Here is a 14493-nt window from a genome sequence, read left to right as displayed (position 1 = left end):
ATTGCAACACGTGACGCGACTTTGCTTGCTTCCTTATACTTCACATGGTATGATTGCGCATAATATGTGATATATTCACGAATACAGTGCAATTCTAAATAAACTTTGAAATACACTGTATACTGTACAGATATATAAACTTAAGTATTATGACAGAGAACTAGCCTACAACAGTGTGATACTTAATTAATGTGTCATGTGGCTCCTGATAAGAGTGATTAGTCTGCATTTTATCCTTACACTCAGTAATTTTCAAATCCTAGATATGTTACGATCCACTGACAATGTTTAAATGCTTAATATACCGCCTCATTACTACCGATCATGGGATCAGAATAGGACAGCATACTGTGCGAATTTTGCCACATACATTAGGATTAGATGAACCTCACATTTGGATTTTGGGTGTTTTGATTCGATGTACAATGTGTCCTATGACACATCTTTGAAACACATATTCAACATTAATTTCAGGATACACTGAACTTTTTCTCCAGGGACATAATTGGACCCCTGGTCATCTCTTCTTACAATAGTGTGACGTCGCGGGGAACAGAACCCATTATTGTGGGTTGGAATTATCACCACAATACAAGTAGGTCTTTGATGTTTAAGTTTGGCATCACAAATTCATACATAACCTGACCACGCACGACCTTCATTTATATAATCTCATTATTCATAATTCTAGATCACTGTCAAGCAAGACAGAGGTATTTATATTTACAAAATTTCTCTCTGCACTCTTATCACTGAATCTTGGGCTTAAGGGTCTACGTTGTCAAGACTTGACATCATCTTCAGTTGCATCATCCAAAATCCTTTGACTTATATATAGTCCCACTATGCGATCGTGTCACGGTGAAATCACAAACTCCCGCTATTAATTCTGGGATTCTCTCTTCCGTCGCTGGAATAGTCTTTTGGGACACTGAGCCCAAATTGTTAATTTGTTGTTTTTTTTGGCCTACCACGCAATTTCTGCCATCTTGCTTGTGGTTGTTTTTGAGCACGTTTTAACATTACTATGGTTTAAGATTTATATACACCTATAATTTTGTAAGGTGGTACATGGTTAGTTTTGTTTATTTCATACAGCCTTGATAAAGTCGCGGGAGATTGCCCATTAGCGACGAAACATGTGTTGGCTGTGGCTGTCAGGCTGCCAGAAGAACGTGACAATAAAAGAAAGAAAAAAGAAAAAAAAGACATTAATCTTTATTCAACTGTTTTCGAACATTGCCCACAAAATGCTATGATTATTTTAAAAAGTGTTTACGTGTGCTGGGGATATTCATTCTTGTTGCTGCTAGCTACAGCTGGCAAACCTTGCGGGGGATTAGTGGTGTCCCTCACCCTACAGCACCAGTATTAATCTAGACCAAACCGACACACGTATATGATAATCTCCTGAGTGGCGCCATTTTTCCTAATTTTCAACCACTACCATACAATTTTCATTAAAAACTGGAACCGCACCAACGAAGTAGGGACGGGGCCATCTGCTGTCAGCTGCTCCCATTTGCAGGAGTCCCTCACCTCAAATAGGTCACCTACAACTGTGACTTTGACTTTACTCATTGCAGGGAGACTCTGCTATCAATGCTGGAAGGAAGCCAAGTGCACCATTCCAAAAGACCCAAGGGAGAGTACAAAATAGCGCCAGCTTCGCTGTTTAGTAGGTTGTACCAAGCATGAACGGTGGATTTAATGGAGTCAAGGATACTTTGCCTATGTGTTGGATTCCTGAATAGCGCCTGTGGGAGAGTATCAGGACCAGCAGCTATTCTCTCTATGTATATGTGTGGAGGAGTAGTGGGGCAGTGCAACCAAGCGGAGGCGTGAGAACACTGTGCAGCTCTATAGTATAGGTCTAGATCTGGAGCATTGAGACTGCCCAGAGAATACGGAAGGGTGAGAACATTCCATTTTACAAGGGGCTGCATGCCAGCCCAGGCCAACTGTATCATGAGGGATTTTAATTTAGCGAACATATATTGTGGGATGACCATAGGTATGTTATGAAACAAGAACAGTAGTCTGGGTAGGACAACCATCCTCATCATTGAAACCCGACCTAATGTTGAAAGTGATAAACGCATCCAGCTAGTCACATCCTCTTCCAATCTGTCCAAAACTTTCCCATAATCAGTGTGTATTTGGATCCCTAGGTAGTGAACAGACTCTGTTGTCCACTTCAAGGGGAATCGAAACGAAGGAGAGGAAGTGGATGCAGTCAAGGGGAATATCAAGGACTTATTCCAGTTAATGTTAAGCCCGGACAGCTGTCCAAAGTGAACCACTTTGTTCAATATGGGTGTAAGGGTCTCTGACATAAAGTAGTAGTTCATCAGCGTATGCTGAGACTATCAGCTGATAACCCGGAACCGTATCCCCCTGTGACTGTGGTATTCCCTAAGGGCGCACAGTAAAGGTTCAGACACCAAAGCATACAAGAGAGGGGATAAGGGGCATCCTTGACGAGTGCCTCTAGTTATAGGTATCAAAGCTGTCACTACGTTCCCCAGTCTAATTCTCCGTAAAGAACCTTAATCTGCATTTACAATTGCGGGGGTAGCACCCTCACATCCAGCAATTAACTTGTTTGTTGTCTGTCTCTCTGCCAATTCATAGTTTTTAATATATGATAGTCGCATTTATGTACCATGTGGAGGTTTACATTGACTCCTCCGCTGTGTCTCCCTCTTCTGTCTTCCATTTTTTGATTCCTAGGTTGTGACAGGAGCGGCTAAGCTACTTAGTTTGAGCTACATTGCAGCTACACACAGGTGTGGCCCGCCCTTATCGAGTAGGGTTCTTTTTTTTAAAAACAGATTTTTATTGATTTTGCACAAAACCAGCAGGGAGGTCCGGAGATGCTTCCCAGTAGGAGACAAAGTTACAAACTTGTCATTTGAAATCAAGTGTGGCAAAAATAGATTGTCTATGTCATCCTGTCAGACATAATATACAATCTGTTCAGTAACTACATACAACGATTACAGAATACAATTCCAAACTACCCCCCGCCACCCTTCCCACCCCCCAGACGTGTCACTAGTTCAAGGCTGCAAAAGGCCAATGGGCAGGGCCCGCATTGAGACGACGTGTGTGCCTGGGCTAAGGCTAAGGCTACAGTTATGGTGGGTCAACAGAAGTGCCGAGAACCAACCCAGTTCCCGAGGGTGTCGTTCGTGCAGATCAGAGGGCTAGTTGCACGTTACGCAGCGGCCACCCCGGGGGAATCTATGGGGGCATTACCATTGATCTGTTCGGGAGACCTGAGTGCAGTGACCAGTGCTTCCGAAGCTCTCGCCCCATTAAGAGCCTTATCACTCCCGGCCAGTTTCGCCAGATGTAACCTGATCACTCCTTCACATTCAGCCCACGTTATGAAGTCTGTTTTCCACCTTGCAATGTTGGAACCTTGTTTTGTCTTCCAGTGTGTGGTGATGTTTCATTTGGCCAGTAGGAGGCCCAGATCGCTGAATTTGCTAGTAATTTTATTCTTGGACATGTGGGGGAACCAGTGTAGAATGCACTACGCCATGGTCGCTTCCATCTCTCTGACAGTGAGGTCTGAAAGTATTGTTATCTCCTCCCAATAACTGCCAAGGAACGAACAGTCCCACAACATATGCTTGAAGTCTGCGCTGTCATGTATTACATCTCGGGCAGGCCGCTGAGTGGGCCGGGAAATATTTGTGTAATTTTTCCGGGGTTAGATAAGCTCTGTGCAGTATATGAAAATGCACTAGTTGGAACCGCGCATTCCTAGTGCTCTTCCAGGCTCTCTCGACCAACATCTCCCATGCCTTATCTGTCCTTGCCAATAGCAGTTTCCCATTTGGTCTTTAGGTCAGTCAGGGTAAGTAGGGTTTCTAGTGTCATGCGCCTGTACAGACGTGACTGCCTTGAATGTGCCAGCTGCCATCAACACATGTTGACAGCCCAGGGAAGTCTGCGGTTCTGTCAGCCCACCGCCCCAGTGCTTTTTAATTGCTGCAGTGAGGGCCTTATACTGTAGGAACTCCCCCCCAGGTAAGTCATAGCAGGCCTGTAGATCATGAAACGGGATCATGGCACCCTCCTCATAAAGGTCTCCCATGCAAGTCAATCCCTCCTCCGCCAACGTCCCCAACTTCCGCCAGTTGCCTCCATTCGGCAGGCCCCTACACATTAGCAACGGTATTTCCGGAGCATAGGGGCATTTATTAGAGGCCCGCCGCAGATATCTGTTCCAGCATTTTTGCGCTGTGTCAAGTTCCGGGGTGAGGGCTGCAGCGTCTACCGGGAGTCACAGGACGACGCGGAACAACAATGATAAGTTCCTAATGCCCTCTCTGTGCTCGTCATCTCCCCTGATGGTGTCCGCCACCTACTGTGTGAGCCACTGGAATTGCACTGCCAGGTAATAGGTCTCATAGTCTGGAACCATCAGGTCACCCTCCACTCTCGGTCGCATGAGTGTACTGAGCGCCACCCGTCGTCTGCCCATGTCCCAGATGAAGTCTGAGACCATGGAACGGAGTTGCTTGAAGAATGTTGCCGGGATCCAGATCGGCAAGGTCCCAAAGTACTATAGTAGTCTCGGGAGGGTTATCATTTTGAGCAAGGCCACTCGTCCCGCAACGGACAGCAGCAGGGAGCCCCAGAATTCAAAGTTAGTTTTTGCTCCCCTGATGGCCTTTGCAATGTTACCCTCAAGGATATCCTCCTGGCTGTGGTATATCTTTGTGCCCAGATAGGGTAGGCATCGGTCTTCCCAATTCATTCCCTCTGGGCTCTGTGGGCCCACCCGGCCCCCACGGGACAAGAACAGGCAAGATTTCGACAATTCACCTTCAATCCCATTACTTTGCTGAGAGCATGGAATAGGCATTTTGCCCCCTGGAGTTCCGACCCCGCATCAGCTAGGAAAAGCAAAAGGTCATTGGCATACAATGCTATGTGATGAACCTGCCATGAACATCAAGCCACTGGTAGACTCTCCCGACCTGGTCTATGCTGCCAGCGGCTCCATCGCCAGGGCAAACAGCAGCGGGGAGAGGGGATACCACTGACGTGTGCCCCGTCCAACGCTGCAGGTGTCCGAGATAGGCCCCCCTGTTCTGACTCTGGCAGTGGAGTCTGCATATAGGAGAGCCGTCCAACTCACGAAGTCAGGGCCCAGCCCCATTGTCCGCATCACATGGAATAAGAAAGCCCTCTCCATGCTGTCAAAAGCTTTTTCTATGTCCACTGCAAATATTGTGGTGACATTTGCGTGGTACGTGCTGCTGCCAGGACCCTCATAAGCCTCCGGATGTTGAGCACTGTGTTTCTGGTGGGGATGACCCTGGACTGGTCTGTGTGAACCACGGTGGTCATGTAGGGGAGTAACAGGGCAGCTAAAACTTTGCTTAATATTTTATAATCCAGATTGAGAATGGATAGCGGGTGATAAGCAGTCCTATCCCATGCCTGCTTTCCCGGCTTGAGCAAGGGAATGATCACTGCTTCCCTAGTGGAGGCCGGAAGTTTAACAAGTTGCTTGGCGTCATTATATAGCTGTACTAATTTGGGAGCCAGAAGCTCTATATAAGTGAGGTAAAATTCAATGCGGAGGCCATCAGTGCCTGGGGTTTTGTTGCAGGCCATACTCTTGATAGCCCCCCGTACCTCCCCAAGCTCAATCTCCCGCCCCAGTATTGCTGTGGTGTCTTCAACTAAGGCTGGCAGGTCTAACTCTTGTGTGAATGCATGCAATTCCTCGTCTGTGGGGGATAACTGACTCCTGTAGAGCTCAGTGTAATACATTAAAAATAGTTCATTGATACCTTGTTGGTCGTATCTGGCCACCCCATTCTGGTCACGGAACTCTGGGATCACCGACCCATGCCTGGCTGGGTTGGCCAACCAAGCCAAAAGGTCTCCCGACTTATTTATTTATTGAAGAGTTTTATATAGCGCTAGCCAGACCCGAAGGTATTGCAGCGCTTCACAACATGGGTTAAAACACACAGTTTGGCAATCGTACACACATTGATTAATGGCACTATAAATAAATAAATAACAGATCGTCATCCCTTTTTATGTCTTAAAGGAGTACCTTCCGAACCCCAGCATCTCAGATATGCATCTCTCCCTGAGGACTGCTTTACATGTGTCCCACTCCACAAGCACAGATGTGGTCGAGCTCTCATTGTCTTGAAAGTAGGTGGTGATAGCTGAACCTATAGCTGTGTGGAAAAGTTGGTCATCTAAGGCCTCAGGTCGCAGGTAGGAATATTAGGACGAGCACGTGACCATTGTAACCGCACTAGGACCGGGTTGTGATCCAAGAGCATCCTGGAGAGGTATTCGCTGTAACCAACCCCCTCATGAACATCAGGCGAACTTAAAATGCGTCTAGCCTAAAATGCAATTTGTGAAGGGCTGAAAAGGAGTAATCACAGGTTGCGCGGTGTTGCGCCCGCCAGGTATCTATTAAGCCCCATTTCTGTTGCCAACTATGGCTTGCCTCTGCCAATTTGTGTGTGGGTGCCTTAGGAAGAGGGAGTGAGCCCGGTCGAGTGTAACGTCATAGGTGCAGTTGAAGTCGCCCCTTAGTAAAATCGAACCCGTGAGGACGATCGCCAACTTCCCCAATAAATGGGCGAAGAAAGATGGTTGGTCTGTGTTGGGCGCATATATACTACCAAGTGTAAGGTCTCTACCATCCAGTCTCCCTGTTACCACCACATATCTACCCTCCGGGTCAATCACTTGTGTCGTGCAATGGAATGGTACCCCAGCCCTAACCCATACCAGAACGCCTCTTGCAAAAGCGGAGTAGGTAGTGTAATAAGCCTGGCCCCTCCAGCAGCGCTGCAATGCCTTCCCTTCTTTTGCCAGCAAGTGTGTTTACTGGAGGATGCGATCTGAATGCCTCTGCGAACTAAGTAGGAGTGTATTTTATGGCGTCGGGTCATAGAGTGCATTCCCCTCACATTCCAGGATAATCAAGCCAAACCTAATGGGTGTCCCATTGTGGAAGCCAACATTTGAATCCTCTAAAAATACGTCCCCCCATGACACGTCTGTTAAAAAATTGCCCCTGTGACACATCTGGATTGCCGTAAAAAAAAAAACTGCACTAACAACCCCAACTCCCCCTCCCCGGGGCAGGTATACAACAAAGAATCCCCGTCCAAACTTTGTTAGGACAAACCATCATCCAGTGACAGTGGAAGGGGTGAACGCCTGACAAGTTCCATGACGATGACTCTATATCGTTGCCTCCCCCAGGTCAGTTGGATTTTACACATAGCTCATACTGAGGAAGCCACAAGGTCTCGGAGTCTGCCCCAGTGGTATAAGGATTATAGGTCTCTGATAGTCCCCACGAGCCCTCACACTAGGTCATCAGCAGTTTGGGGCATAACCTGTGGCATGCCCGCTCCCAGGCTCTCATTGTCGCTGCGGTCTGGTGAGGTTTCCGATCTGTCAGAGCGGCGTCTGGTGCTGCTTGGAGAAGAACCAGGACTGGTTTGGCTGTGGGACACCACTGCCTGCAGCGCTTTGCTGGAGCCAAGACATGATGATCCACCAAGCCGCGGGCTTCGAGCCAGTCCCATTCCTCTTGTGGAGTGCTGAAGAAGCGAGCACCGGCCGGGTCTGCCACCTGAAGGCGAGCGGGAAATATCATGGCGTAAGGCAGATGCGATTTGCGTCGTTTAGCCTTGACGGCGATGAAGGACGCTCTGCTGCGGTGTACCTCCCTGGGAAAATCTGAGAAAATCATGACCTTGTTATTGTCGACGCGCAGGTCTTGTTTTTGACGGGCGCTTTGCAAGATGTGCTCCCTGTCCTGAATGTAATAGTTGAGCCACAATGGGTCGGGGAGGATCCCCTGGGTTTGGTGGTTTGGCTGGGACTCTGTGGGCCCGTTCCAGGGCATAAAAGGGGGACAGACCTGTGGGAGCCACTCCAGTGCGGAGCCAGTCCTTCAAGTAACGGAACATGTTTGTTCCTCCTGTTTTTTCAGGTATCCATATGACGTAAATGTTGTTCCTTCGTGATCTCCCTTCACTGTCCTCGGCACGCATTTCCAGGGGTTTTTACCTTAGCTTCCAGGACAGTGAGGGAACAACACATCTCGTGAACCGACTCAGGCCGCTCATCTCTTTCTCGTTGCTGGACACTCTGTCCTTAAGTTTGTAATGATCATCTTTTAGCAGACTGAGATCAGTACCAATGGCGAAATTCTTCCCTTCCAGTGACTCTCTGGTGACCGTTATTGCCTTCATGATATCGAACAATGTGGGTTTTCGGGAGGTCAGGGCACCATTCGTTTCGGGCGGTTCGTCTTCCTCATCAGAGTGGGTCCCTGGGGCATTCACATTAAGGGAGTGAACCCCCATTTCTTTTGTGGTCTCCCTATCTCAATGTCACTATCTGCTGGCGCGCCGTCCAGATGACCTCAGTGCCCGGTGTGGAAAGTGCTTTGGAGAGTCCCCAGGTCCGTCGGGCGCTCCCGCCACCACACACCTCCTGAAGTTGCGTGTTAGGCGCCGCACTCGCCCTTATAGATCACCTCCGCTATAGTCATTGTGAGCCGAGTTGTCTCACCGAGGTAGGTACTGCCCGGCAGTCCACAGGCCTCATCTGTGGCCCCAGGCGCGTGGCCTCCTCCTTTTGTCCTTGTCTCTCTCTGCAGCCGCTTGTCGTTGGCAGGCGTAGGATGTGGCAACCCTACGCTCACAGGTCAACCACTGTGCCAACACACTCCACTTTGCGCCTTTGATGTGCTACTCTAGGCCTCTCAGTGGGAGCCACACTACCGCGCCAGCTTTATTCAAATGTCAATGCGACACGACTAGGCCCGGGCCGTTACACGCCAGCAATGGGGCTGGCTTTTCTCTCTTAATGCAGGCCTCTCTTTTTGCTGTGTGGCAGTTGCTCTCTGTAGCAAACGTTACCAGACCAGAGGCCCCCACACACCCAGGACACTGGCTGACGAGTGCAGGGACAGCCGACCCCCTGTCTGTACTGGGCTCTGCAAGTGGTATAGGCCCGGTCCACAGTTACAGGCTTCAGTGATTTCTTTATTACGACCGTGCACAGGCGCCACCACATCTGTATCTCTGCGAACCCCAACGCCTCTGCGTGTGGCTCTCCCGTCACCGCTAGACACCTCCGGGCCCGTCGGGTGGACTCACTGCTCCAACCTTGTTACAGTTGTTGGGGCCTCCAGCAGGGCGGCAGTCACACCTGGTGCCCCTGGAGGGGAAGTTCATTGGAGCCCAGTCCACTTGGTCTGTTTTACCACCGCTGGTGCAGTCCAGTGGAGAGCCCACCCGCACAGGTCTGTGTTGCTGCAAGGTGCTGTGTATGAAAGAGTCAGGGCCGCGGGAGCTGTCGCACCATTTGCCAGGTGGACGCCATTTTACAGCCGGTCTCACCAGAGTCACGTCGCTTCAGTGCAAACATCCCCAGAACACTTCAATACAGCTCAACGCCACACCCGTACTCACAGGGCTGCAGGAGTGTCACGGGGGCCGGTGGTAGCCGCTGAAATTGGGCTCTTGATTACTGCAGAGGACGCTTCAGGGCTCTCGGGCGATGCCGCCATTTTGTCGCCGTCTTCGCGACCTCAGTAGCAGGCAACACGGCCAGGCTCGAAGCAGGGCTCATCGAAGATTGCGAACCCTCTACTTCCGCAGCGTTCCGCAATGCCCTTCCGAGCGGCGTGGGGTCCGTCATCTGGATCAGCCTGTCCGTTCGCCCAACGGGGCAGCAGCAGCCGCGGCAATCACACAATGTCCGTCATCTTGGACACGGACTCGCAGGCAAAAAGCTTGTTAGTTCGTCTGCAAAATCAGTCTCTGTGGTGTTGCAGAGTTTCACCTCAAGTGCCGGCACCCTCTGATACTCCACAAGGCAAATTCTGGCTCACCCCGCTGTATCTGGGGGTCAGGATATCTGTTTGCAGGGGAGCGGCGGTCGGAGCTCCTTAGCTCGCGTCCTTCCTCAACGGCTGCAAGCCACGCCCCCTTGATCGAGTAGGGTTCTTGACCCCACTACTTTTCATGTTTTTATTCACAACTTTTGGTCCTGATGAAGCGCCATGGATCTTTTGACTGACTAGGCACGAAACATGTTGACCTATAGTTACTAAGGCCCCAAACGCACTTTCTAGTAACTTATGACCTTCGGGGTCTTTTAATCTGGCAAGGGAACCCTCACATTAAACTTCACTGACTTTCAGGTATCCCTTAGTCAGTTTTACCTTTCACGCACCCACTCACCACTCATAGAGGACCCTCTTTTCGCACACCTGCACTCATCTAACGGCAGTCTATACAAAAGATCTCCGCAAAAGTGACCCTTCAGGGGACCCGTAGGGCATTGCAGTGTCGGCCCGATGAGGAGCAAACGGCCGATGATGAAGCATGACATCCTTTGGGGTATGTGAGGACATCATGAGACAAGACTGGCACTTGCCTCTAGACAGTGAGTTCTAGCCCCAGGACCATCCCCTTTCTTTTTCCCGGCCTATTGACAGGTGACTCTTTGCGCCTAGCCTTGGAACAGTTACCCCCTTTTTGGTTTGTATTCCTTAAGGGCACACAGTAAAGGTTCAGACACCAAAGCGTACAAGAGAGGGGATAAGGGGCATCCTTGACAAGTGCATCTAGTAATAGGTATCAAAGCTGTCACTAGGTCCCCAGCCTAATTCTTGCACACTGAGCTTCGTAAAGAACCTTAATCAGTTGTAAGTAGACTTCGCCAACACCCAACCGCCTGAGTATCTTTTCCATAAAAAGCCAGTCTACAGAATCAAAGTCTTTTTCGGCATCAAGGAACACCGCAGCTGCGCTAATTTTTAAAGTTGATATGCTGTATAGCAGCAAAATCGTACAAAGGTTACATGTCAAGTTGCGGCCAGGAATGAATCCAGCCTGCACAACTCCTAGGCCTGGAAGCAATGGGGAGATGCGATTGGCCAGTATCTTGGCGAATAATTTTGTGTCACTATTTAAAAGAAACAATGGCCTACATGATGAGCAATCACTGGGGGTTTTGCCCGGTTTGAGGAGGGTAACGATTAAAGCCTCGCGCATAGAAGGGGTCATAAGTTTACTCTCCACCATCTCTTCAAATAGGGCAACCAGTTGAGGAATTAGGAGATCTTGAAATGCTTTATAAAAGGCGACAGTTAACCCGTCAGATCCTGGGGCAGACCCACTCTTCATTGATGACAAGGCGGCCCTAACTTCCTGGAGGTCCAAGGGGACCATAAGGTGTTCCCTGTGAGAATCCGTGTGCCAAGCAAGACGGATGTCAGATAAGTAATCTTCAATAGCTGAATCATCGGGGGGGATGCAAGACCTTTAAAGCTCAGCATAATATCTGCAGAATCTATCCGCGATGCCTTGTGAATCATATAACATACTACCATCTTCGCCCTTAATTTCAACTATGGAATTAGTTTTCCGCGGGAAACGCTGTAATTTAGCTAACAGGGCATGGGGGCGCCCGCCCTTCCCTGATGCGCAAGCTGTAGCATACTTGACTAAGTGCTTGACCTCACTATCAGCTGTATCCTGGAATTCCCCCAGCAGTACTTTAGTCTCCCTTAGTGTCTCAATGTGCCCAGTCCGCTGATGCTCTAGCTCCAAAGCAGCGATGTCAGCTTCTAATTTTGCAAGCCTGTTCTGAATGGATCGAAGAACACCGGCATGCTTAGCAATTGTTTCAACACGAATGAAGACCATAAGCGTTTCCCAAACAGTTGAGAAAGCATACACTGAGCCAATATTCTCACTAAAGAAGGTTTCAATACCTGTTGTCATTTCGGAGCAGAACACCTGGTCAAGAAGAGAATATGGTGGAAACCTCCATGTGAAGGGGGCATGTTTAAATGCATGGACCATTAATATTAACTGCACTGGGGAATGGTCAGAGTAAGTTCTGGGAAGTGGTTCACAGTTCGAAACCAGAGGGACCAGGCTTCCGGAGACCAACCAGTAATCGATCCTAGTGTGATTGTCATGAGGTGCGGAGTAGTGAGTAAACCCAGGTGTGGCCGCCAGATGCTGCCTCCAAATGTCTGCAAGGCCCAGCTGCTCCATGAGTGCCAGTATGGCGCTAGCGGCCGCGGGGCATTTCCTAGGTAGGCCATGTGATCTGTCTTTATTGAGGTTGAGTATACAATTAAAATCTCCTCCCCACATTTGCGGTAAATCATTAGTGTTAAGCAAGCGTGCGGTTAGGGACTGAAAAAACTGAGGGTCATCATAATTGGGACCGTAAATGTTCACTAACCGAGAACTAAATCTCTCCGCCTGGCAATGTGCTATAATACATCTACCATAGGGGTCGACCTCATCTTCATGCAAGGACAGACCAGAACTAGGGTTGACCCAAGTGATGACCCCTCCTAGCATGTGAATTGAAACCAGCAGCTGAAAAGAGACCCTGCAAGCGCCATTTTGAAAGCATCTTATATTGTGCTGCGAGATGTTTTTTTTGTATCATTGCTATATTACTTGGGCAAGGGCCTTTGCTCCCCCAAAATAATTGGGGGAAATCAGTCTTTCTGTTCTCCCGGGAGCAGATGGGAGAAGTAGCATGGGTGGCGCTTGGCTGGTGGTGTGTGTGGATAGTGGTGTGCATGTACTGACTCTTGGCTGGCGGTGTGGCTTGCATGGATCCCCCAGCATTGTCTTACCCAGAATTCCCAGCAAACCTCAAATTTACTTACAAAATCACATTTTCCTCTCATTTCTTTTGGGACCCTCTCAATCTCTATGAGTTTTTGGCCTCTCCATGTCATAGATACTTGGCCCATCCACACAAGTACGGTATAATTTTTATCGGGAGACTGAGGGGAACGCTGAGTGGAAGGAAATTTGTGCCGCGCAGTGATCCCACAACTTTTCCACAGATAATAGAGGAAAATGTGACTTTTTAGCTAAATTTGAGGTTTGCAGCGGATTCTTGGAAGGAAAATGTCGGGAGATATACGGAAACCACACCTCCCTGGACTCCCAAGGGTGTCTAGTTTTCAGAAATGTCTGGGCTTTTTAGGTTCTCCTAGATGTCTGCAAACCAGGGACCCAAAAACACAGGTGGCCACCTTACTATCACAAAACGACCTGGTTTTTAAAGGGGGTCAGATGCGTTTTTGGTCCCGGGTTCAGTGGCCATCTAGGGAAACCTACCAAACCCAGACATTTCTAAAAACTAGACACCCAGGGGAGTACAGGGAGGTGTGGCTTGTGTGGATCTCCCAACCGTGTCCTACCCAGAATCACCTTCAAACCTTAAATTTTGCTTTAAAAAATTACATTTTCCTAAGTTTTCTATGTGGGCAAGTTGTGGAATCACTGGGCCGCCCCAAATTTCCTACTACTCAGCGTTCCCTCAGGTCTTGCGATATAAATTGTACCTCACTTGTGTGGGTAGGCATAGTGGCCGCAACAGGAAATGGCCCAAATTGTACTGTGGAGACTTCAAAATGACCTCTCATAAAACAACCTGGTTTTATATTTGTATTATATTATATTTGTATTTGTATTTGGCCCCGGGCTCGGCGCCCATCTAGAGAAACCTACCAAACCCACACGTTTCTGAAAACTAAACAGCTCGGGGAGTCCAGGGGGTATGGCTTGCATGGACCCGCCAACGTTTTCCTACCCAGAATCCCCTGCAAACCTCAACTTTAGATGAAAAAATCAAGTTTTTCTCAAATTTCTGTGTGGGAAAGTTGTGGTATCACCGGGCTGACACAAATTTCCTATCACCCAGGGTTCCCCCAGGTCTCCTAATAAAAATGGTAACTCACTTGTGTGGGTGGGCCAAGTGCCGACGGCAGGGAAGGGCCCAAAACATATTGTGCAGACATCAAAATTACCTATCACAAAAAGACCTGGTTTTGCAAGGGGGCCAACTGGGTTTTTCGGCCCCGCCTGCCATCTAGAGAAACCTACCCAATTCACACACTTCTGAAAACTAGATACCCGGGGGAGTCCAGGGAGGTATGGCTTGCGTGGAACCCCCAAAGTTTTCTTACCCAGAATCCCCTGAAACCTCAATTTTAGCTGAAAAAAACTAAATTTTCTCAAATTTCTGTGTGGGAAAGTTCTAGGATCACAGGGCTGACACAAATTTCCTACCACCCAGCGTTTCCTCAGTTCTCCTGATAAAAATGATACTTCACTCATGTGGGTGGGCCAAGTGCCCCCGGCAGGGAATGGCCCAAAACGTATTGTGGAGACATCAAAATTACCTATCATAAAACAACCTGGTTTTGCAAGGGGGGACTTGGGTTTTTGGCCCCGGGCTCAGTGGCCATCTAGGGAAACCTACCAAACCCACACATTTCTGAAAATAAGACACTCTGGGGAGTCCAGAGAGGTATGGTCTGCATGGATTCCCCGATGTATTCCTACCCAGAATCCCCTGCAAACCTCAAATGTAGCTGAAAAATGAAATTATTCTCAAATTTCTGTGTGGGAAAGTTGC

The sequence above is a fragment of the Triturus cristatus genome, chromosome 4_2, assembly GCF_964204655.1.
Source record: "Triturus cristatus chromosome 4_2, aTriCri1.1, whole genome shotgun sequence".
Lineage (NCBI taxonomy): Eukaryota > Metazoa > Chordata > Amphibia > Caudata > Salamandridae > Triturus > Triturus cristatus.
Note: the sequence above shows the minus strand (reverse complement) of the source record.